A 27,084-nucleotide genomic window follows, 5' to 3' on the forward strand; every position below is an offset into this window, starting at 1 on the left:
GATAGGTGTGCGCAAGTGCGATAGCTGGGGAATTAAGTGACTTTCGCATAAGCTGAGTTTTCACCGCAAAAGCGGGACCACAGAAGCGGATTTTGGGACAGCAGGTGCGGTTTGACTGGGCAGAACATATAAATGCTAGGGTTCACAATTTTCGCTTTATTTTAATATTTTGCGCTCGGGCTTAGGCAATTTTTGAGAGAGATTTCGAATGAATTCTTGAGGTAAGTCACTTATGATTAAATTTCTTCAATAATTATGTTTTCCCATTGATTTTCCCACCTAATTAGTGTATTTTTAAGGTGTAATTTAGGGATTAAAGGCTAAGGATTTGGAGAGTTGATTTTGGGGATTTGAGTATCAATTCGGTGTCAGATTTTGATGAATTTTGTATGGTTAGATTTGTAGTTGAATGGGCTTTCGGATTTTGTGACTTTTGTTGGATTTCAAGACATGGGAACGGGGGCCGGCTTGAAGCCGATTTTGGATTTTGATTCATAATTTCGTATTTTCCTGTGGAATTGATTCCTTTAGCCCGTTTTGATTGTATTGTACTATTTGTGGCTAGATTCGGGACATTTGGAGGCCGATTTGTGAGGCAAGGGTGTATTAGAGTAGAGTTTTTGCTCGGATTGAGGTAAGTAACAATTCTATATCTGGTTTTAAGGGTATAAAATCCCGGATTATGTATTTTGTGATTGGTTTGGAGGTGACGCACATGCTAGGTGACGGACGTGAGAGTGTGCACCGTAGGAATTGTGATTTGGTCCATTCTGTGGAACTGTAAAGTTGAATAACTTGTTGCTAGCTATATCCTCTCCATGTGTTATAGAAATTCTGTAAATCATGTTTAGACTATGTGTTGGTACTGTTGGGACCCACATAGGCCGTGTTATATGTTGAATTACCTGTTAAATGCTATTTGTACTCAGTCTCAGTTTTTACTCGCATATCATATCATAGTGTCTACTATTTTCTTGTTGATACATCATATCATTGTAGTTTGGGCTGATTTTTATGATTTCTGAGAGCCCGAGAGACTGGAGAGATTGATGACTGAACGAAGCCGAGGGCCTGATTGTGAGGATATTTATGGGATCGGGCTGCATGTCGCAGCATGTTTCATTGATTTATGCCATGATTGGCTTGATATAGCGCTTGAGCTAAAGGAACCCCTCCGGAGTCTATACACACACCTAGTAAGCACAAGTACCTACTGAGTGCAAGTGCCGAGTGTTGAGTGACTGTGAGGAATAAGTGATTGTGAGGTTGGAGTGACTGGGATGACTGAGTGACTGTTGCTCTGAGAAGCTATATATGATTTTATTGTTGTTGCACATAATTTCCATATATCACTATTTTAAAAACTTTTTTTGTTGCGCATGTATAAGTTGATTTGACTTGAATTGCCGGATTTGAAAGCATGTCTACTTTTCCTTATTGAGACTACTGAAATTGAACTATAATTATGTAGCTTGTCACTATCTTCAGTTCTTTATTTAGTCTTGTTACTTACTAAGTTGGTTGTACTCATGCTATACCTTGCACTTCGTGTGCAGATCCAGATATTTTCGAACACGGTGGTTGTTGATATCGTGCACAGCTGATCTTTGGAGACTACGAGGTAGCTGCCCGGCATTTGCAGTCATTGTTTCTCCTTCCTTATCTTTCCTTTTTATTGTATTTAGATCCAGTCATTAGTGGTCATTACTTTTTCTAGATTAGTAATGTATAGATGCTCATGAGTTCAGTGGCACCCCGATTTGGGAATTTTCCTTATTTGTGTTTTTGGGTTTTTACCCTATTTTACGAAAACTTTGGTTATTTAAAATTACGTGATTTATTTTCTGTTAAATATTGGGAATATTTTGGAAATATCAGCTTTCCTACTACCACAATAGTCCCCATCACGACAGGTTAGGATTTGGGTCGTTACAAGTTGGTATTAGAGCCTAGGTTACATAGGTCTCACGAGTCATGAACAGGTTTAGTAGAGTCTTGCGAATCGGTATGGAGACGTCTGTACTTATCTTTGAGAGGCTGACGAACCCTTAGGAAACTTCACATTCTTGAATTCTTGTCGTGCGAATCTGTTGATTCTGATAACTAAACTTTTGTTACTCTATTCTCTCATAGACGGTGTAGACACGTACTACCAGAAAGGATTGACAGCCACCAGCACCACCAGTTAGGGCGACGAGAGGTTGAGGTCACGGTAGAGGCCACGGTAGGGCAGAAGTACAGCTCGACGGCAGCTCAGGCAGCACCTATAGATCCACCAGTTACCCTAGTTCAGGAGCAGGTTCTAGTTGTGGATGAGCCAGTGGGGCCAACCCAGGCACCAGCTATGCTCATCGTGATTACAGGCCTTCAGGAGGCCTTAGCTCAGATTCTGACCGTATGCACCAGTCTTGCTCAGGCATTCGTTGTTCTAGCAGCAGCAACCACTTCTCAAGCCGGGGGAGGTACTCAGACCCCCGCCGCCCACACACTAGAGCAGGTGATGCAGGGACTCCAGACACCGGGGGTATTACTAGCCCAGTCAGTTACAGCTGCTCAGGCCCATGTTATCTCTATTATGATTGATGATGAGCAGAGAAGATTGGAGAGTTAAGGAGGCTCCAGCCTCCATCTTTCAGTAGGTTAGAGTCGGAGGAAACCTAGGGTTTCTTGGACAAGTGTTAGAGGATTCTTCATACAACAGGTATTCTGGAGAACAGTTGGGTCTCGTTCACTACTTTTTAGTTCACTGGGGCTGCCTTCAGATGGTGGGAGGCTTATGAGAGGCATAGGTCGGTTGATGCAGCACCACTTACATGGTAGGAGATCTCTTTTCTCTTCTTGAAGAAGTTCGCCTCAGTCCCGCAGAGAGGAGCTGCGGAGACAGTTTGAGAAGCTTCGTCAGGATGGTATGTCTATGACGCAGTACGAGATGAAGTTTTTCAAATTGGCGCGTCATGCAGTTTGGTTGGTTCCTACTGATAGGAAGAGGATCAAGAGGTTCATTGACGGCCTCACATATCAGTCGTGGTTGCTTATGACCAGAGAGGGGGTATTTGGTTTTACTTTTGATGAGGTTGTTGACATTACTCGGCAGATAGAGTTGGTCTGCATCCAGGAGCGGGGTGGGAGGGAGCCCAAGAGGCCTCGTGGATTGGGAGATTTTAGCGGTATACCTTTTAGGGGTTAGTTTTACCATATCAGGGGTCGTCCTTTCAGGCATGCTTAGATGGCTTGTCCAGTTCATCGTGGTGTGTTATTCGGCCAGGGTTCTTACAGTTCTCATCAGGGCCAGTCATCTGTCAATGCCCTTCCAGCTCAGATTTTGTCCCGTGCTTCATCGATTCAGGGCTCATCTGTACCAGGTCCATCTACCATTTATCCCGATGCTCGGGGCTCCATTCAGTCTATCCTCGTCTCCTAGAAGGTCCAGTACAATAGATGAGTCAGGCTGTGACTTTTGCACCAGTTGCTACAGCACTCGCTCAGCCAGCTTGGGGTGGGGCCTAGTCAGCTAGAGGTCGCCCTAGAGGGGGAGGCCGATTAGGTGGCGGTCAAGACAGATTCTATGTTATTCCCTCCAGACCAGATGCCATAGCTTTAGATGCAGTGATCACAGGTATTATCTCAGTTTTCCACAGGGATGTCTCTGTATTATTTGACCCTGTTTCCACTTATTTGTATGTATCATCGTATTTTGCTCATTATTTGGATATGCCCGTAAGTCTCTAGCTCGGTGTCTTAACTGTCAGCATGTAAAATATGAGCATCAGAGACCGGGCGGATTGCTTTAGAGGATAGAGATTCCAGAGTGGAATGGGGAGCGGATCACCATGGATTTCATAGTTAGGCTCCTATGGACTTCGAGGAAGTTCGATGCTATTTGGGTAATTTTGGATCGGCTGACCAAGTCTGCGCACTTCATTCTAGTTGGTACTACTTATTCTTCAATGCGGTTGGCTGAGATATACATCCAAGAGATTGTGCGCCTTCACGGTATGCCAGTTTCCATCATTTCATATAGTGTCACGTAGTTTACATCGCAGTTTTGGAGAGCCGTGCAGCGAGAGTTGGGCACCCAGGTTGAGTTGAGTACATCATTTCACCCTTAGATAGACGGACAGTCCTAGCACACTATTCAGATATTGGAGGACATGTTACGCGCTTGTGTAATTGATTTCGGGGGTTCATGGGACCAGTTTCAGCCACTTGCAGAGTTTACTAACAATAATAGCTATCAGTCGAGCATTCAGATGGCTCCGTATGAGGCATTGTATGGGAGATGGTGTAGATCTTCGGTGGGTTTGTTTGAGTCGGGTGAGGCTAGGCTATTGGGTACTGACTTGGTTCAGAATGCATTGGACAAGGTTAAATTAATTCAGGAGCGGCTTCGCATGACACAGTCTAGATAGAAGAGCTATGCCGACAGGAAGGTTCGTGATGTGTCTTACATGGTTAGGGAGAAGGTTCTGCTGAAGGTTTCACCCATGGAGGGTGTTATGAGATTCGGAAAGAAGGGCAAGTTGAGCCCTCGGTTCATTGGGTCGTTTGAGGTGCTTTAAAGGGTTAGGGAGGTGGCTTACAAGATTGTCTTGCCATCTAGTTTGTTGAGTGTGCATCCAGTATTTCATATTTCTATGCTCCGGAAGTATATCGGCGATTTGTCTCATGTTTTGGATTTCAGCATGATTCAGTTGAATGGTGATATGCCTTATGATGTGGAGTCGGTGGCCATTTTGGATCGCTAGGTTCGAAAGTTGAGGCCAAAGAATATACCTTCAGTCAAGGTGCAGTGGAGAGGTCAGCTAGTTGAGGAGGCTACTTGGGAGACCGAGCGGGAGATGTGGAGTAGATATCCACACCTATTTGAGACTCTAGGTATGTTTCTAGATCCGTTCAAGGACAAACGTTCATTTAAGAAGGGGAGGATGTAACAACCATGCCGGTCATTTCGAGAATTGTAGCCCCCAAAATTGACTTATAGCTGGATATTGACTTATGTGTAAACGACCCAGAAATTGGATTTTGATGGTTCTGTTAGCTCCGTTGGGTGATTTTGTATTTAGCAGTATGTCCGGATTGTGATTTGAAGGTCCGTAGTGGAAGTAGGCTTGAAATGGCAAAAGTTAAATTTTTGGGAAGTTTAATCGGGAGTAAAATTTTTTATATCGGGGTTGGATTGGGATTTCCGAAGTTGGAGTAGGTCAGTGGTGTCATTTGTGACTTATGTGCAAAATTTGAGGTCAATCAGACGTGATTTGATAGGTTTTGACGTCGTTTGCAGAATTTAGAAATTTAAATAGGCTTTCGGGTTTAATTTGGGGATTTGAGGCTAAGGACTTGGAGAGTTTATTTTGGGGATTTGAGTGTCGATTCCGTATTATATTTTAATGAATTTGGTATGGTTAGACTCGTAGTTGAATGATCATTCTGGTTTTGTGACTTTTTTTGGATTTTGAGACGGGGCAGACTTGAAGCCGATTTTGGATTTTGATTCATAATTTCGTATTTTCTTGTAGAATTAATTCCTTTAACCCATTTTGATTGTATTGTACTGCTTGTGGCTAGATTGGGGACATCTGGAGGCTAATTTGCAAGGCAAGGGCGTATTGGAGTAGAGTTTTTGCTTGGATTTTGGTAAGTAACAGTTCTAAATTGGATTATGAGGGTATGAAACCCCAGATTATGTGTTATGTGATTGATTAGGTATAAATAACAGTTCTTTCCTTTTTATTGTATTTAGATCTAGTCTTTAGTGGTCATGATAGGCGCCATCACAACAGGTTAAGATTTGGATCGTGACATCAAGTGTAGTATATCTTCTTATTTAATATTTGATATGTGAATCATCGACCACACTGTTGGGGCCTTCATGTGTTGTCTAGTCGTTGCGCTATTGCCTTGTCTTGACTTACCCTATCAATCCTAATGCTAAATTATCCCCATCATTCCTATTCAAGTGATATCAACTCTAGCTTAAATAAGATTTTTATAATAATTTTCCATTGCACCTAGTTAAAATAAAGAAAATAAAAGACACACACATCACAAGTGGGATCTTGGGAATTATATTGTCCTTTGTCATGACCCGTCACATCATCATGCCACGTAGGTGTCACTTGGCATATATTTTTGCCATATGGAATGGTTACATAGGTTATGGACTAGATCTTGGTGGAATATTCTAGAACTATGGAGAATTTCCTTGGAAATGTTCTAGATATTTATGCACTTGTAGGAAGGTTCTAGAGAAATATAGAGGTTTCCTTAGAAAGACCCTAGAACCCTATAGAATTGTTAGGAAAGTCCTTAGAAGATTCTAGCTATATAGAATATTCTAGAGAATGACTTATTTGTAAATACGGAAGGACTTGTAGAACAATTATTATTTACATACTAGCCCCTATGTGATTAGTATAAATAGGGGGAATTCATTTATAATTCATCAACCAAGAAAACAATTCAAGTTCTCTCTAATACAAAGCTTCCTTTAACAATTCTCTTGTGTTCTTTCTTCCATTCTCTTAGCGATCTTGAGTGTAGTAAGGCTGACTTGACATAGCAAGAACGTGAGCAAGTTGTGCAAGGTCGTGAGCGAGTTGTCAAGTGCCGCACGTGTACTTAGTTAACAACTAAGGACATGACAACGTGGTATCAGAGCCAGGTTGAAACTAAGGGAATGGCGAATATCAGAGAAGTTAACGCTGCCAACACACAAGCCAACGTCATCCAGGATGCTGCTGGCAAGAGCGGCCGTAACAAAAAGAGGAATACCACCAACAAGAGCTAGGAGGTGCCACCCGAGGTTGTGCCAAACGAAAGGCTTGCATCCCCAGAACCATCTGCCACTGAGGCGAGCAGGGATAAAGTGGAGGTCCTGCCGGAGGACGTCTCGCTTGGTAAAGAGTGGGTGATGAAGGTGAATGTAGGGATGGACGCCGTCGAGATCTTTGGCCAACGCTTGGGGAAGGTGGAAGACACCCTTAGAGTTCTTGAGGTACACACTCTTGAAGAAATTGAGAGCAACCGAAATGACTTGCAGGGGCGTACGCAGGTCAAGATGGAGCTAAGGAAAACCATCACTACCTTGGAGTGCAGACTTATGGAGGCATTCAGAATTATCGATGTCATGAAGGCAAAGATAGAGTCGCTCGAGGAGCACATTGACACTAACATGATAGAGGCAAACAGTAATGTTGTTGTGAAAAGGGAGACCAAGATCGAGGTTCCCAAACCGCCAATGTTCAAAGGTGTTCGTGATGCACAAGAAGTAGAGAACTTTCTTTGGCACTTGGAGAACTACTTCAGGCATGGCAATGTGAGAGACGACGAGGCGAAGATCAACATTGTTGTGTTGTACCTCTCAGAGATTGCTGCATTGTGGTGGCGTCGAAAGTGTGCTGACATGGAAAAGAGGCTATGCAACATTGAGACGTAGGAGTAGTTCAAGAAGGAGTTGAAAAAGAAATTCTACCCGGTGAATGTGGTTTATGAGGCTAGGCGGAAGCTACGGGAGCTTCGACAGACGGCCACAATTCGGGAGTATGTGCACGAGTTCACTACCTTAATACTGCAAATCCCGTGATTATTCGAGAAAGATTCACTCTTTCACTTCATGGATGGGTTGCAAAATTGGGCAAAGCAAGAGTTAAGAAGACATCAAGTAGCCAATATGGACGAGGCCATAGTGGTAGCCGAGTCACTTGTTGACTTCAAGATGGAGTCTGCCAAGTCCAAAGAAGGAAACGTCGAGAGGGGTGAGGGAGATCATGACAAGAACAATGGGAAAGGCATAGCCGATGTATACAAGGGTAATGGCAAGGGGCCATCATATAATGGCAAGGGTCCAAGAGAAACGACAAGGGGCTAGAAAACAATAGTGAGTACGTGCCTAAGGGAGGGTGCTACTTTTACAAAGGATCACATCGGGCAAGTGAATGCCCATAGTTGGGTAAGCTTGCAACAATGATCGGGAATTTTTCTCAGGGACACAAGGGTGACCCACGAGAGACCGCCTGCATTGGAGGGATGCGCTTGGAATCTAAGCCGAAAGTAGGGGATTCCGAAGTCTATCTTGGCACCATGAAAATAGAATATGGTGGTAGCAAGAAAAGTTGGGCGGACATAGTTGAAGGGGATGGTAAGTTACAAAATGATGGCACACTATCAGACTTAGATGATGCACCAAGCAGAGGGGTCAAGTTTGCTAGAAAGGATGGGACCACGGAGGGTAGCCAAATAGGGAGTGAAAGCATAGACCCGATGCTTAAGAAGCATTTGGACTTGGTTGAGTCATGGGGAGATTCAGGCCAAGAGAAAGGGGAGGCATCAGATGGGCGGAGGATCGAGGCCATTATTGCTAGCCGTCCAAAGTACAAACGGCATAAGAAGAGAGGTGACCAGTACCTTGTGAAATGGGAAGGCGAACCGCTTCATAGAGCATCATGGGTAATGGACAAAGATCTCCGGCGATGCCAAGGCGAGGTGCGCACATACATGTCGATACTTTGTGCCGAGGGCGGCACAAAATTGGGTGGGGGAGTGTCATGACCCGCCACATCATCATTCCACGTAGGTGCCACTTGGCATATATTTTTGCCATGGAATGGTTACATAAGCTAGGGACTAGATCTTGGTGGAATATTCTGTAACTATGGAGAATTTCCTTGGAAATATTCTAGATATTTATGTATTTGTAGGAAGGTTCTAGAGAAATATAGAGGTTTCCTTAGGAAGACCCTAGAACCCTATAGAATTGTTAGGAAAGTCCTTAGAAGATTCTAACTATGTAGAATATTCTAGAGAAGGACTTATTTGTAAATACGGAAGGACTTGGAGAACAATTATTATTTACATACTAGCCCCTATGTGATTAGTATAAATAGGGAGCATTCATTTGTAATTCATCAACCAAGAAAACAATTCAAGTTCTCTCTAATACAAAGCTTCCTTTAACAATTCTCTTGTGTTGTTTCTTCCATTCTCTTAGCGATCTTGATTGTAGTAAGGCTGACTGGACATAGCAAGAATGTGAGCAAGTTGTGTAAAATCGTGAGCGAGTTGTCAAGTGTCGCACGTGTACTTAGTTAACAACTAAGGACGTGGGCCAATTTTAACGGTAGCTAGGTCAAATGTTCAAGTTAAAAACAAAAGAAAAAGGCACAAAAGTAAGAGATAAAGGAGGATTGGCGGGGATAAAATTGAACTAAACGTGGGGTAATGACACTATTGGTCCCTTGATAAATTCTGAATTTTAATTATTATAATATTTGACTAAGCATATTTAACTTTTAATTAAGTAAAATATATGTTTTTTATCCCTTTATGTAAGAAAAATTATATTTAAACTATTTTTACATCTATATTACTATTAAATATAGAGTAACAGCACGAACGTAACATAATACATGGCTAGTTAAGTGGTGGAATAATTGATAAATCATAGTAGTAAATTTGTGAACTATCCACAAGCAAGGGAATAAAAGTGTATGTTCCAATTAATTGAAGGTTTAATATGATATTACAAGATCTAACTTGAGATCGAGGGACCAAAAATGCTATTATTGCTTCAGTGTAAAAAGCCTGTATATGCCGAAAAGAAAAAAGGGGTTTTGACAGAGTTACCCACAAAAATAAGACTATTTATCTTTGTCTACCTATTTGTTTTCTTAGCCATAAACTAATTACATTTCCTACCCATAGTAGGTTTTGTGGGGAATTTTTTCTTTATTCTTCAATTCTTTTTTATTTCTATGCTTATTTTCTTTTTTTTCTTTTCTCCTTTTCTTTTTTCTCGTTTTCTTCTTATTTTTTTATTTTTTCCTTTTCTAATTTCATTTAACTTATTTTTTTTATATTCTTTTTCTCTTCATAATCTAATTTCATTTACTGTTTTCACTATTTTTTATTATTTTTTTTTATATTATTACTAAAAAAATCAAATTATATACCAATTAAATGTAGCTAATACAACCAAAAAAATATTAACTAACACATGATACCAGTATAGTATAAAGCTATACCAACAGGGTATACAATTGTACGCAATGAGTTAAAAAAAAATATAATTTAATTATTAAACTAAAATAATATCAGTTGTCAATAAAAATTTAAAAAATTCTAAAAGGATCTAATTGTAAGAGTATACCATAACATATATACATACATATATATATATATATATATTACATCATATAGCATACTATTTTTATTATTTTTTGCATTTTCAGTTTGCCCCTCACGCTTGGGTAAAAGCTTAAAACAAATTAAAAGGGAAAAGACAAGTGAATTTACGGGTAATAAATATACTATTATAGTATATTGTGTACTATTACAACATATTGTTATAGTATATTGCATATTATTACCATATGCTATAACAATATATTGTATACTATAATAGTATACTATTACAGTATAACTATATATCCCTATAGTATATTGTATATCGTAGCGGTATACTGTTAGGTAACTGTGTTCTTCTTCGATTATTACAATATACCCCTACAGCATATTGTATACCGTAGAGGTATACTGTAGCTGTGTTCTTCTTCGATTTTCAATTGAAAATTTCGATCTCAATCACCTCAAATCAGGTCCAAATGCTATCAAATTTCAGTATGAACTTCTAGAAGGTACTATAAGCAATATTTAACAACACCCACTTTGAATCAAACAAAAAATCTTCAAAAATAAAATTGTGCTTCAAGCCCAACAATGGTGGATAAAATACACACAAAAATTTAGATTTGGGATGTAATCTGCTCTTGTACTTAATGAAGTATCCAAACCATGGCTTCGTAAGTTTTGTCCACATGTAATTCTGATCGCATGGTTCATGGAAACTACTCAATTAGAGAAAGGAGGAAGGGGCCAGAGTCTAGTTCAATTTTTTCAAATAACCTCGATTGTGGTTATCAGTTGGTCACCTTCCAATTTATGCTAAAATTCTCTTGTACATAACAGTGATTATTCAGAGAGAATCTGTATCCAATATTTATTTTAGTAAAGCTAAGCTTTTTGTGATTGAAGCCTTGACTCTGGGAACAACTAGCGGGTAAATAGTTTGTGAAGTATGGGTAGGAGTAGTAAATAGTTTGGATCTGGGCATTAACTGGTAAATAGTTTGAAATTAATAGGTATAAAGTGAGATTTTCTCAAGAAAAAAATCAAAGAAATAAAATGGGATACCGAGTATCCTACTCATGAGTCATTAACGCACTTGTCACGTAGTGAAATTAATAAATTTCCAGTATTTCGAGATCGATGGATAGTATAGAAGATTACTAGATACATATACCTTGAATTAAGAAGTGGCGGATCTAAAATTTGAATTTGATATCAATTATTAAATTTTTAATAGTGCATATCTTTAAAACTACATATGATTTCGTAATCTCATGCTTTTTAGAATTTTTTATTTTATATATATATATATATTTGTTCTGTCGTAGTAGACCAAAACCATATTCACTATTGCATGAGCAAACGAGAGATTGGCGAATCAACATCAGAAAGTAGAGTCTCGAACTGATGATTTCAAATCATCCTATATTTCTCACCTTTGCAGTGAAGAAGGCCAATCAATTTGTTGCCAAGAAAGGAAGAGGTTAGAAAAAGAAGAATTTTTTAATATATCTCTTCTTTTTGCTCAATTGTTTTGTCTCCACTCTCCTTTGGCATATTCAAGTAAGGAATCTTATTTCTTGGTGGATCTGTAGAAGCTCTACTAGTCCCACATCGATTGAATAGCAAAGCTCCTATGTACAAAGTTGGATATAAAAGGGTCTAAGCGAATGATGGAAAAGCATACCTTTCTCGGCCTTTTGGCTAAGATCAAGTATAGTATCTATTCTTACTAGTTTAATATTTGATATGTGAGCTATCGACTCACACGATATTAATTTAATTTTTTTAAGAGGAAGATCCATCACGATAGCTTGCTATCAGGGTGTCACAACCCTGATTTGCCCTCCGTGAACCATCGTGACGGCACCTAGTCTCTACGACTAGGTAAGCCTAAATTTCGGAAGATGACCAAAACTTGGGGAAGTAAACAATTTAAAAACAGAAATAAGGCAATAACAATGTTTAAATGTGCTTCTCCGCATACACCATTTATAAATCTCAAAACCAATATCCAAATCCAAGACCCGAAAATCACAAGCTAAGAAAAGGAAATACTATATAGCTCTAACTCCAGAATTAGTCTAAAAAAACCAAAAGATCAGAATGGCTAAATACTAAAAGCAGAAATAGAAAGGGACTTCTCAGTCTGCGGACACGGCAGATGTACCTCGAAATCTCTAGAACTGCCGCCTCCCTCAAGGATGGTAGGCCTGAGTAGCGGTACCTGGATCTGCATATGAAAAACATACGCAGAAAGGGCATGAGTACACCACAACGGTACTAGTAAGTGCCAAGCCTAACCTCGGTTGGGTAGTGACGAGGAAGGTCAGGGCCCTACTGAGATTAAATAAATATAAAGATGACAGGATAAGATAAGCAGTACAATTGAGAATCTACAGTAAGAATCTACACAGGATAATAAGAGTACAATAACGGAAACAGAGATGAAGGCAAACCACAAGGAAGTAACTGGGGATCTCACAGTATCCCAAGGATCTCTTAGTACCTTCAATATATGTCAGGGATCTCTTGGTATCCCGAGGACCTCTCGGTATCCTCAATATATGCTAGGGATCTCTTGGTATCCCCGAGGATCTCTCGATATCCTCAATATATGCTAGGGATCTCTTGGTATCCCGAGGATCTCTCGGTATCCTCAATATATGCTAGGGATCTCTTAGTATCCCGAGGATCTCTCGGTATCCTCAATATATGCTAGGGATCTCTTGGTATCCCGAGGATCTCTTGGTATCCTCAATATATGCTAGGGATCTCTTGGTATCCCGAGGATCTCTTGGTATCCTCAATATATTCTAAGAATCTCTCGGTATCCCGAGGATCTCTTGGTATCCTCAATATACGTGCCAGGGATCTTTTGGTATCCCGCACCTCAGTCCAGATCATAAATACATATAGGGGATCTCCCGGGATGCCGTCTCGTAGTCCCAAATTAAAAACACATAGAAGCAACACAAGAATACTCAATTAAATGCAAAATTTCGTACCAAGTAAACAGTTAATTCTAGCCTAACATGCTTCATGTAAAGCAATTAAGGCAGTTTAAGCAAATAGGCAATTAAATCAACTAAACATGCTTTTATAAACTAGCAACAGGTTGAATTCACAAGTAGAATAAAACAGGAAAAAGAATTCAATTGAAATACTAAAAAAAATTGAATTCTCAAAAATTAGCTCAAGTACGCGCTCGTCACCTCACTTACAAGGCATTTTAATTATCAAATATGTCATATCCTAAGGGGGAAGGTCCCCCATACAAGGTTAAACAAGCCACTTACCTCGAACCAGCTCAAAATCAATCCGACATCACTTCTTTGCCATGAGTACTCGACTCCAAATGGCCCAAATCTATCCAATTCAATTGCATAATGTAAATAACACTTCAAGTAACTGATTCTACAATTAAAGTCTAAGCTAATGCACGAAATTATATAAAATGACCAAAATATCCCTCGGGCCCACGTCTCAAAATCGGATGAAATTTACATTTTCAGAAACCTCATACTCTCACGAGTCTATCCATAACAAGAACACTGAAATCAGAGTCCAAGTGACCCATCAAATCCTCATTTAAAGGCCTCTTAAACTCATGCCCTAATTAACCATTTTTTCCCAAATTTCTCACCACTAATTAGGTCTTTAATCACATAAAACGAGTTATGAAGTCAAGGATATTACCTCCAAGTGATTCCCCTTTGTTTTTCTCAAAATTATCTCTTCAAAGCTTCAAACCCGGATGAAAATGGTGAAAGAATCACTCAAATTTGCGAAGGCAATTATTTATATGTTCTGCCCAGTGATTTCCGCATTTGCGACCCTGATGCAGTCCCGCTTCTGCGGAGACTTAGTCGCATCTGCAACTTTTCATTAAATGGCCAATTTTCGCACCTGCGGTCTTCAACTCGCGGGTGTGATTCCGCTTCTGTGGAATTATCCCTCGCATCTGCGGAATCTGCTAACCTCCCTCAATTTCGCTTCTGCGGCCTCTTAGCCGCTTCTGTGGTGCCGCATCTGCGGTCCCCAAACTGCAGATGCGAAAATATCAGAAGCAGCAAAAATACAGCAGCTGCAACCATTTCTCAAACTTCCCGTCAACCATCCGAAATCACCCCGAGGCCCCCGGGACCTCAACCAAAAGCACAAACATCACCTAATACCTTATTCAAATTTGTACCAATCCTTAAAAACCCTAAAACAACATCAAAACCTCGAATTAACTATGGATTTAAGCCTAAGAACTCCAAAATTCTCAAAAAAATGCTTTCAATCAAAAAGTTTATCAAACCTTTCCCGAATGACCTGAAATTTTGCACACACGACACATTCAACACTACTGAGCTACTCCAACTTACAAAATTCCATTCTGACCCTTGAATCAAAATCTCACTATCGGACCGGAAACTTCGAAAATTCGACTTTCGGCATTTCAAGCCTAAATTAGCTACGGACCTCCAAAACACATTCCGATCACGCTCCTAACCCCGAAATCACCCAACGGAGCTAACAGAACCATAAAATTTCCATTCCGAGGCCGTCTTCACATTGTTCCAACTACGATCAACTTTCCAACACTTAAGCTCTCATTTAGGAACTAAGTGTCCCAAAACTCTCCGAAACTCAAAACCGAACATCCCGGCAAATTAAAATAGCTAAAATAAACTTGGGGAAAGAAGTTAATAAGGGATCGGGGCGTTAATTCTTAAGATGACCAGCCGGTTCATCACATCCTCCTAGAGACTTACCTGAAGTTGTGAAAAGATGAGGGTAACGGCTGCGAATATCCCGCTTGGTCTCCCAGGTCACCTCCTCAACTGGCTGGACCCGCCACTGAACCTTTACCGAAGCAATGTTCTTTGACCTCAACTTTCTAACCTGCTTGTCCAATATTGCCACTGGCTCCTCAATATAAGATAGATCCTTGTCCAACTGGACTAAACAGAAATCCAACACGTGCAACGGATCACTGTGATACCTCCGGAGCATCGAAACATGAAATACCGGATGAACTGCTGCCAAGCTGGGAGGTAAGGCAAGGTCATAAGCAACCTCCCCAACATGCCTTAATATCTAAAAAGGGCCAATAAACTTCGGACTCAACTTCCCTTTCTTTCCAAATCTCATAACGCCCTTCATAGGCGATACCCGAAGCAGAACCCGCTCTCCAACCATATAGGAAACATCACGAACCTTCCGATCTGCGTAACTTCTCTGTCTAGACTAGGCTATGCGGAGTCTATCCTGAATCACCTTAACCTTCTCCAAAGCATCCTGAACTAAGTCTGTGCCCAATAATCTGGCCTCACCCGACTCAAACCAACCCATCGTGGATCTACACCGTCTCCCATATAAAGCCTCATATGGTGCCATCTGAATGCTGGACTGATAGCTGTTGTTATAAGCAAACTCAGCCAATGGCAAGAACTGATCCCAAGACCCTCCAAACTCAATCACACACACATGGAGAATATCCTCAAGAATCTGAATAGTGCGTGCGGACTATCCGTCCATCTGAGGGTGAAATGTTGTACTCAACTCTACCCGAGTACCTAACTCACGTTGAACGGCCCTCCAGAACCGTGATGTGAACTGAGTACCTCTATCTGAAATGATGGAAACCGGAATACCATGTAGACGAACAATCTCCCGGATATAGATCTTCGCTAACCACTCCGAGGAATAAGTAGTACACATAGGAATAAAGTGAGCGGACTTGGTCAGCCAATCCACAATAACCCAAATAGCATCAAACCTCCCCAACGTCTGTGGGAGCCCAACTACAAAGTCCATGGTGATCCGCTCCCACTTCCACTCTGGAGTCTCTATCTGCTAAAGCAACCCACCCGGTCTCTGGTGCTAATACTTCACCTACTGATAGTTGAGACACCGAGCTACGAATCCAACTATATTTTTCTTCATCCGCCTCCACCAATAGTGCTGTCTCAAATCCTGATACATCTTCGCAACACCCGAATGGATAGAATACCGCGAACTATAGGCCTCCTCTAGAATCAACTCTCAAAGCCCATTAACATTGGGTACACAAATCCGACCCAACATCCTCAATACCCCATCATCACCAATAGTCACATATCTGGCATCACCGTGCTAAACCTTGTCCTTGAGGACAAGCAAATGAGGGTCATCATATTGTCGCTCCCTGATATGATCAAATAAGGAAAACCGAGAAACCACGCAAGCTAGAACCCGACTAGGCTCCTACAGATCCAATCTCACAAACTGGATGGCTAAGGCCTGAACATCCATCGCCATAGGCCTCTCCGATGTTGGTAAATAAGTCAAACTCCCCAAACTTTCTGCCCAGCGACTCAAAGCATCGGCCACCACATTGGCCTTGTCCGGGTGATACAAAATAGTGATATCATAGTCCTTTAGCAACTCTAACCACATCCTCTAGCGCAAATTTAGATCCTTTTGCTTGAACAAGTGCTGCAAGCTCCGATGGTCAGTATAAATCTCACAGGGAACACCATATAAATAATGGCGCCAAATATTCAGGCCGTGAACAATGGCAGCTAACTCAAGGTCGTGAACAATGTAGTTCTTCTCATGTATCTTAAACTGTGTGGACGCGTAGGCAATCACCCTACCGTCCTGCATCAACACTGCTCCGAGGCCAATTCTCGAGGCGTCACAATAGACTGTATAAGACCCTGAATCTATAGGCAGTATCAAAATTAGGGTTGTGGTCAAATCTGTCTTGAGCTTCTGAAAGCTCGCCTCACACTCCTCTGTCCACTGAAACGGAGCACCTTTCGGGGTCAACCTGGTCATGGGGGCTGCAATCGATGAAAACCCCTCCACAAAATGATGGTAGTAACCCACCAAACCAAGGAAACTGCGGATCTTTGTAGCTAAGGATGGTCTGGGTCAACTCTGCACGGCCTCTATCTTCTTCGGGTCCACCTGAATACCCTCACTCGATACCATGTGGCCTAAGAATGCCACTAAATCCAACCAAAACTCACATTTTGAGAACTTAGCATATAACTTCTTCTCTCTCAGAGTCTGAAGCACAATCCTCAGGTGTTGCTCATGATCTTCCCGACTCCGGGAATACACCAGAGTATCATCAATAAAGACAATAACGAACGAGTCAAGATATGGTCGGAACACACTATGCATCAAATGCATAAAAGTTGTTGGGGCATTGGTCAACCCAAATGACATAACAAGGAACTCGTAATGACCATACTGAGTCCTGAAAGTAGTCTTTGGGATATCTGGCTCCCGAATCTTCAAATGATGGTAACCTGAGCGTAAATCAATCTTAGAAAACACCCATGCGCCCTGAAGCTAGTCAAACAGATCATTAATACGAGGCAAAGGATAACAGTTCTTAACTGTCACTTTGTTCAACTGGCAATAATCAATACACAAACGCATAGAACCATCCTTTTTCTTCACAAACAAGACAGGAGCACCCCAAGGTGATACACTAGGTCGAATAAAAGGCTTATCAAGCACTTCCTACAACTGATCCTTCAACTCTTTCAACTCAGGAGTGTAAGCACGTGATTTTTGCTTCACGGAAGTTACTCCAAGAGAAAAAGGAAATCAAAAATATATGTTTTTGTCATTGAGTGATTTTTATTTAATGTTAAACTGTGTGTTAATTATTATGGGTGTTAACCAATATGTGTGTAATTTTATTTTTATTTTTATAATTTATTTAGGAGTTTAGTTAATTTTGGTAGTTAAAGAAGAGAAAAGAGTTGGGTTAAAATCGGTTTGGACCCCAAAAATTAGGCCCAAAAACAGACCCAGCCCAACCTAGGCTGCCCAAGCACGGCCCCAAACGACGTCGTATCGGCACCTTTGTTTTGATCCGTTGATATGATTCAGATGAACGGTCCCGATCAGCCCGCTCATTTAACCACAACGACGTCGTTTCAGGGCGTTTGATCTGAGCTGTCCAATCCCATTGATCCAATGGATCCAGGCCCTCCCCTAAGACCCGTTAATCTGATCCGATCCATTTCCCTACCCGGTCTCACCCACCTTTCCACCTAAACGACGTCGTCCTTCCTAAATGAATAGATCCTGGCCATAGATCTCACTTGAACCAACGGCCAGGATCTAAACCTTTAAAACATATATAAAGACCAACCTTGCTACCCCGCCCCCTATCCGAACACCCCCCGGCTTCATCATCTCCAGAGACCAACCCTAATATCCCAAACCCTAGCCGCCACCCTTCACCTTCACTGTAAAGCCGGCGGCAAGGACGTTGGTGACTACCAAAACAACACCCCCGATACATCCAACCACCCTGAACACGAATCTACCAACCATGTACCTCGAATCACACTCCTCCATCTCAAATCTTGATTTGAAGGTTCGAGACCAAACCCAGATCTACACCAAACCACCCCAGATTCACACTGGAAAACCCCCTAACCTCCCTCGTGACGAAACCAAGCTTGGTTTGGTCCGAATCTACCCACAAATCCAAAAATCCCAAATCTGAAGATTCAAACCCTAGAACACAAGAACCTGGGGAATCCGGCCAGTTTTAATAAAGGGTTGAGGTCTAATAGACCTTAATCAAGGTGTTCTCGGTCGAGAACACCCCGATTAAAGTTTGTTCGGCCTCAAATGGTCAAATCTAGTTCAGACCTGGGTCGTCCTTTGTTTGAGCCTTCACAGTAAGTTTTCGTTTTCTTTTCTAGTTTTGTTTGAATATTGATTGAGTTTGTTAGCATGTTTTGTTATGTTTGTTTGGTATTTCTGATATTTTCTTTCAATTCCTTCCGTCTTTGTAAGGCCGTTTATTTGGTCGATTGTTCTTCTGTTTGTTGTTAAATATGTATGGTAAGATACATGTTCGATTAGATTATTCGTCGAGTATGATAATTCGTATAGCCTCCCAGTGTTGTGCAAAGTTGTTTGAAGTCATTTGGGACCCCGTTCGTGTTGTTTGATTAATCGACTGATTATTCCATGTTATAATTAGTATAGTCGATTTGATAAACGTCGTTGATTAGTTTTCTATGACTGAATGTTCAAATGTTCTGATTAACTTCACATGATTGATCGAACTTTGAGGTTAGTTGGATGCTTGACATTGTGTGAAATTAGTTTGTAACTGCATTACAAACAACTAAGAAATTCAGTCTAGGGCAGCTGGAAAATGAATTTTCAGAAGTTCAAATTTCCTGCTATAGAAGCAGGGCAAGACAGTGATAACCAGGGGGCTAACAAGGGTAATTTGGGTGTAAAAAAAGAATAGAAATGATTAGTTTAAGTGAGATGACAAATATGGTACTGAATTAGGATTAAACTAATGTAATAATGGGGAACCAAACTTGGTAGCATGGGGCTGATTAAACAAAAGGACTGCCCATACCTTTGGGCAGAAAGACACATGTTAGAAGGCTGTCAAATAGATGGGTATGGGGAATACTTTTGATTAGTTTTTAAAAGAAGTTATGGGCAGGAAAGAAGTGAGGGGATCAAGGCAGCTTGGTGCTTGCCATTTTCTTCCTATAAATAGGTCTGTTTAGGACAAAGAAAGGGTTGAAGAAAAACACTTGGAAAAAATAGCTGAAGTTTTTCGGAAAAGAAGAGGGTTAAGGTTTGCATTTTTAGGTTAAGCTTTACATCAAAGAGCCTTAACTTGTCTTTGCTTTTTAGTGTGTAACAAGAATCAGACGTCACTACTTCTCGCGCTAGTTTGTGTACGGTTGGCACTGCTGGACTTTCAGTTTGGTAGTATCCAATTCTTTGTTGGCTGAATATTGTTCATCAGTTCACTCTGGGAATATTGCTTTGGTTTTAAGCAACTGTTGCAACTGGTTATTCTTATTGATTTCTTTGGGCTATTGCTGTTTGGTTTTCTGGAATCGAAATCGGGTTTTCTCTTAAATTGTTGTAGAGCTTGGGTCTGTTTTCTTGGGTTGTTTCTTTTACTGTTACTGGTTTGGGGCTGTTCGACTGAGTGTGCTTCTGTTTGCTGCTGTTGCTGTGTTTGTTGCATACTACTCGGCTGATCATTCTCCTTCTTCTTTTTCTTTTCTATACCAGGTACACGACTAATACATTGTCAATATAACTTGAAAGTTGAGCATGAATACAAAAGAGAAGAGTTGAAGATGTTTATTTTCATACATAGCCTGTATATTGAATATCATGTGATGTATAATAGTTTACATTTTTGCTTGGATACTGGAGGTAGCCCTCATACATAGGGAAATGTCAATGTATGGTAACTTGATATCATATTGTGTATATAGGCTGGTAGAATTCACAGGGCAGTAGGTTATATCTTAGACTTTAGCTATGTTTGTGATTAGCATATCCTTAATGCATGTTAAGTATGAAAACTATCCATTGTTAGTTAATTTCATTTCCTTTTGATAAACTGCCTCATTATAACTGGCAAACCATGCCTTTAGAACAAATAGCACAAGTCTACATTTCTCAACCTCACGAAGGTTGAGCCCAAATCGAACGAACCAAGCAGGCTTCCATCGGAAAAGCAGTGGCCCAGGCCCAGCCGATACTGCGTGGGCTGGGTTTGGGCCCATAATATTCGATAGGCTGCCTGTGTACGTGGCCATGCTTCTGATTTTGCGAAAGCATTCAGAATCCCTCTATAAACAACCAGCAAGCATGTAATTAAGTAGGATCATTTTTGCTTTCATTAGTAGAGACAAACGTAACAAGAAATGTAGCCACTATAGGATATCCTTTCAAAAATAAAGATGAGACGAGCCTCGACAAACAAAATACACAAGCTGCGGGGCCCTCGTTAAATGTATATATCAAAGTACTTAGTTCCCAGGGCGGGCCATTTAGCAAATCTCACGGCCTTCCCAGAATAATAACACGATAATCTCTTTAGGCGCGTGTTTAATAATTTACTTTCTTAAACTTGGGTGTGCATTTCATGCGACCCAAATCCAAATCCCAAAACATCAAATAAAATGTGTTCCGGATTGTGGGTACATTTCATGTGACGCAGTCCAAAGACATGTTTTAAGCGATGTTCACATTCTCTTAAAATAATAATAATAAAGTGGTAAAAGTTAAAGTTGGCACATCAGTTCATAATTGTACTTAAAATCAAATAAATAAGCCGAATATGACAGTTGAGCGACCGTGCTAGAACCACGGAACTCGGGAGTGCTTAACACCTTCTCCCGGGTTAACATAATTCCTTATCCGGATTGTAAGCACGTGATTTTTGACCCTCCCCGAGAATTTTCACATTTTTAGCGGAATATGTGAAATTGGGTCTAGTATAGCTATTTTAACTATTTTACCTTATTTTGTTGCAAAAAGAAAAATCACAAAATATATAAATAAATTTTAGTTTATGTATTTCTCATAAACTTGAAAATACAAAAATTGTAATTTATTTTGGTACTTTATATAAAATTCGAAAATTACAAAAAATATAATTCTATTAATGATTTGTAGTCGTTTTAATTTTGGAAAAATACAAAAAAAAATATTACTTTATATTTTGTCTTTATTAAAAACGAAAATTACAAAAAATAGTTTTTTATTAATATTCTATAGTCATTTTAACTTTGAAAAATACAAAAAATATTACTTCATATTTTATCTTAATATTTAAGAAAAACGAAAATTACAAAAAAAATAGTTTCATTAATATTTTGTAGCTATTTTAAATCTTTAAAAAATATTTAAAAAGAGATAGTTTTGTTTAAATACTAGTCTTATTTTTGGTAGTTATTTTGCTTACATAGGACTAGTTAAGCAACGTGTTCCTATTTCTCGGGTCCTGGCAAAAGAATAATATTCGGGTTTAAACTACCCGGTTTTAGGCCTAATTTTCGGACCGAGCCCATAATAAACCGTGTCCAGGACACGTGGGGAACCCCACCACGCGTGGGGGACATATGCCTCGAACCCCACCACACGTGGGGCTCATTTTCATGGGCAAAGCATTACAAAACACGGAACGAACAAAAAGGGACGGGGGAAATTTTTTGAAAACGGACCACTGTTCACGCTTCTTCTTCATAAAAGAAGAAGAAGCAAAACCCTAGACATTCCCGGACTCCCCCATCGTCAAGAAGAAAACCAACAGACCACCCTCCTCAACCCATCACATTCCCGACCACCTCCGACCAGTCCTAGCACCCCCCCTCGTCGTCACACCACCTGCCCAACGCCAAAACCATCCCAAACACCACCCCGTCACTACAAAAAACCCACGACCAAACCTACCCACACCCAGTCCGTCGACCACCCTCCTCCTCCATCACTCTCGACAAACCACCATGGTTACCCAAACCAGTCCATAACCATCGTCGTCAACCCGTTGCGAGCTCCCCCCGTCGACCAAGCATCACCACCGTTCGACCCCGTCAACAAACACCCAAAACCCTACTGCCCGTTACCATTCCCTCCGTCACCCTCACAACGAAAACCAGCAAAATCACGTCCAAACACCTACCAAAACCCACCTCCGACTAGCCTCACCAGTCGACGACCGACTGTCCGTCAACCACCAGTTTTCTCCGTCGTCGTCACTGTCACCCCAGCACCCCGACCAACAGCGACAACCCATCGCCGCAGCCCAACTCCTCATCGCCTTACCACCGTCCGAACCCCAGCAGCATCCATCGACGACTCGTCAAGCAGCAGCCATCGCTGCTGCGTCGTCCAACCACCCCTCGTCGTCAACTGTCCAACGACCCCTTTGTTGCAGCTTCACGCAACAGTTGCTGCGTCGAAAAATACAGCAGCTGTTGCTGCGTCGCTGCGTTGCTGAGTAGCTCAGCCGTTGCTTCAGTCCGGTGAGGTTGTTTTGTTCGTCGAGGTCCGGCGCGTCGAGTCCGTCCGTTGAAGTCGATGTAGAGGTTTGGTCCCTGGTTCTATTCGTTTCTGTCTGTTCAGGTTAGTAAGCCTCACTGTATTAGATAAAGAAATTTTACGTTCAATGTTCGAAGTTGCAATATATCGATTGATATGATAATTTTCTGCCCATGTTTCACCGTATGCATTTTAGTTCATTTATGGGTTATGTTATTATTGTTTACTTGATGTCGTTTGATTTAGTTGTATTAGCAGTCCTAAGACACAGCTTGACGTTGATTCGCTCGTCCCTTCATTGTCTTAGTTTATTTGGACAAAATTAATTAGTACCTGTTGTTACTACGCCCGAAACACTCATTCGCCTAACTTCTTTTATTAAATCTTGACGAGTTATGAGATTTTAGTTGTACGGAGGCCGCAAGTTTTAGTATTGTTAAAGGCGTAGAAATGGCATCCTTTAAAAATAAATAAATAATTAAAAAAAATGAATAAAAAATAATAATAAAAATAAATAAAATGAGACGAGCCTCGTCGGAAAAAATGTACAGATTGCGGGGCCCTCACAAAATATATGTATTAAATACTTAGATTCCGGGACGGGCCGTTTAGCAAATTTCACGGCCCTACCAAAAAATAACAATGCGCTAGTTGCTTTAGGCGCGCCGTTAATAATGTTATCTCCCTAAACTCGGGTGCACATTTATGTGACCCAAATCCAAATCTCAACGGAATCGAAATGTGTCTCTAATCACGGGTACATTGACTGTGACGCGGTACGAGATGCATTTCCATGACGTTGCAAATTCCCTTTAAAAAAATAAGAATGAGATGAGCCTCGCCGAATAAAAATACAAATTGCGGGGCCCTCAGTAAATACCTGTTTAAAATTACTTAGAATTCAGGAGGGTTGTTTAGCGAATTTCACGGCCTCCGCAAAAATAATAATGCGCTAGTTGTTTTAGGCGCGTCTTTAATAATTTAATTTTCTTAAACTCGGGTGTGCATTTCATGCGACCCAAATCCAAATCCTGAAACATCAAATAAAATATGTTTCGGATTGTGGGTGCATTTCATGTGACACAGTCCAAAGATATATTTTAAGCGATGTTCACATTCTTGTAAAAACAATAATAATAAAGCGGTTAAAAGATAAAATTTGCACATAAGTTCATATTGTATTTAAAATCAGATAATCAAGCCAAATATAACAGTTGAGCGACCGTGCTAGAACCACGGAACTCGGGAATGCCTAACACCTTCTCCCGGGTTAACAGAATTCCTTATCTAGATTTCTGGTACGCAGACTGTAATATAGAGTCATTATTTTCCTCGATTCGGGATTAAAATTGGTGACTTGGGACACCCTAAATCTCCCAAGTGGCGACTCTGAAATAATTAAACCAATCCCCTTTCGATTGTCCTTTAATTGGAAAAAACTCCCCTGCGCCCCTCGGGTGCGGAAAAAGGAGGTGTGACAGCTCTGGCGACTCTGCTGGGGACTATGACCCAGAACCACTGGTTCAGGGTTAAGAATTCGAGCTTAGAATAATTGTTATTATTTGGCTTTATTTATTATCTGATTTTATTACATGTTTTGAGCCTAATGTGCTAAATGCTGCTTTTACCGCTTTGATATTACTTGAATTGTACATATAAATTGTGCTGAAACCTTTCTCTCCTTACCTCCGGGGAGAAGCTCGCTGGACGAGACTCCCTATTCTGTTAGTGTCAATACCTGAAATAAGAAAGAGGTCGGACAAGTTACAAAGCCGGACGATCTCGCGGGTCCCCGGTACGTAGCCCCCTCCTCGGCTCGAGTTGTCCGCTCGGGTACACAGTCTAGAACGTATACCCAGGTTATAAACCCAGTATGACAAAACCGTTGCTGGAAATTAAACCCAGAACCACTGGTTCAGGGCTCAAGGATTCAAGCTTAGAATAACTGTTATATTTGGCTTTATTATCCGATATATATTGCATGTTTTGACATAACATACTAAATGTTGTCTTTTACCGCTTTGATATTATCTGAATTGTATATAAACTGTGCCGAAACCCTTCTCTTCTTACCTCCGGGGATGTGCTTACTGGTTGAGACTCCCTATTCTGTTAGTGTCATACCCTAAATAAAAGAGGCTCGGAAAGTTTCTAAGCCGGCTGGCCTTTTGGTTCCCGGAAAGGAGCTCCTTCCTCAGCTCGAGTTGTCCGCTCGGGTACACTGTCTAGAACACCGACCCAGGTTTTTGAACTTAGTATAACAAAGCCACATGCCGGATCCCTAGTAGGAACGTTTATTTGCATCATGTGCATTTGACTTAGGGGACTCAACACAGGGGTTGGGTCCGTCTAGGACAAGCAACCTGAAAATAATAGACCAGCTTATGGCATCCTATGTGCTACATGTTGTATTCAGTCAAGGGCGAATGGGTCATTTGGTCGTTTCCAGCATGATGTTATTTTAATCAAAGCATGAGGAACATTTGTGGAATCCAAGAAGCCTTGGAATTCCCTATGTCCCCCACGCTTGCTTTTTGGGAAAGCACATGGGAAACATTTGTGGAATCCAAGAAGTCTTGGAATTCCCATATGTCCCCCACGCTTCATATGTAAGGAAAAGCGCATGGGGAGCATTTGCGGAATCCAAGAAGTCTTGGAAATTATTATGTCTCCCATGCCACATTTTTTTGAAAGAAATATTAAATATAAAAAAATAATAATACAAATAAAAACAAAGCATGAAAATTCAAAAGATTTTGTATATTGTCATCATTTTCCACATATAAGAAAATCATGAAAAAAAGGAGAAAATAACAGCATAGAAGTCCGAGTAGAGTCGAAACTCTGCCGAAATTTTGAAAATGAAAAAAATATCTTGTTAGTTTGTTATATTAAAAGCAAAGGGAAAATAAAAAGAAAATCATCATTGTTCTGTCTGTTTTTTTTTAAATATTAAAGAAAATAGTTTGTTTTGTCATTAAATGAAAATGAAAAAGAGTTTGTTTTTTTTAAAAAAAATGTTTTATTTTATTTTGTTTGTCTATGAAAATGCCAGAAATAAAAATAAAAAGAGTCCGGCGTTGAATGTGATTTTATTATTTGTTCCAAAATATATATATATAATCCAAAAAAAATTCAAAAGAAAGTTCAGAATTCAAAAAGATAAAATAGAAAAACAAATCCGAAAATATTTTGATTCCTCTTTCAAAAATTGAAAAGAAAATTCAAAATTTAAAAAAAAAAACATTTTAGAAGCATTTCTTTTATTAAAGGTAAAATTTCAAAAAATATTTTCTTTTTCTTCTTTAGAATAAAAAAAAAGAGCAAATGAAAATTCAAAAAATATATCTTAGAAGTGTTTCTTTTAAAAAAAAGGAAAATAAAAAAAAAAATGCTTCATTTCTTCTTTTAAAGTAGTTCTTTTGACCGAACTACGCGGGTTTGATTCTCACCGGATGTGAGATACGTAGACAACCCTCATCGGGTCCAACCCCCACCTTCTCAAAAAGAAGGAATGTTTTATGTTTTTCGTTAATTCGTTTGTTCGTTATAAATGAAAAATAATAGAATAATAGTCTATTTGATTGTTGTGAAAGAAGAATAATAATAAAGAAAAATAGAAATGGAAAAGGGTCCTCTCAAAAATAGTTTATTTGCCCGAACTACGCGGGTTTGATTCTCACCGGGTGTGAGATACGTAGGCAACCCTCATCGGGTCCAACCCCACCTTTTGCTAAAATAGCTAAAAATCAAAAATTTTAATCTTGTCATAAATGAGTCGGGTGATGTCCAACCCACCTTTTGCTAAAATAGCCAAAAAACAAATAAATAAAAAATATATGTCAAATTTTAATTTTGTCATAAAGAAGTCAGGTGACGTTGTTTTATCAAGACATAGCCGAATGTTCTCGAAAGGGACGCCGGAAGGCCGACTTTGCATAAATAGCCACCTTCGGGTCATGTTTAGAATTTTTGGTCTAAGTTGACCCACACAGCCTTATAAATCTTCGTCCCCGAGGCGCTGAAGGGCCGTGTTTACAACGCCAAATCTTTTACTGTAATTTGGAAAGAAAAAAATCAAAGAGTCAGCGGTCATGTGAATGCCGTCTTTTGTCATAATAAGCCGAGCCAGCT

At 40.3% G+C, this 27,084-nt stretch overlaps 1 pseudogene; it reads left to right on the forward strand.

The window, feature by feature from the left end:
* Window positions 1-11,805: 11,805 nt before the first annotated feature.
* Window positions 11,806-11,982, forward strand: LOC142173065 (U2 spliceosomal RNA; annotated as a pseudogene).
* Window positions 11,983-27,084: the final 15,102 nt, after the last annotated feature.

The sequence above is a fragment of the Nicotiana tabacum genome, chromosome 18 (assembly GCF_000715075.1).
Source record: "Nicotiana tabacum cultivar K326 chromosome 18, ASM71507v2, whole genome shotgun sequence".
Lineage (NCBI taxonomy): Eukaryota > Viridiplantae > Streptophyta > Magnoliopsida > Solanales > Solanaceae > Nicotiana > Nicotiana tabacum.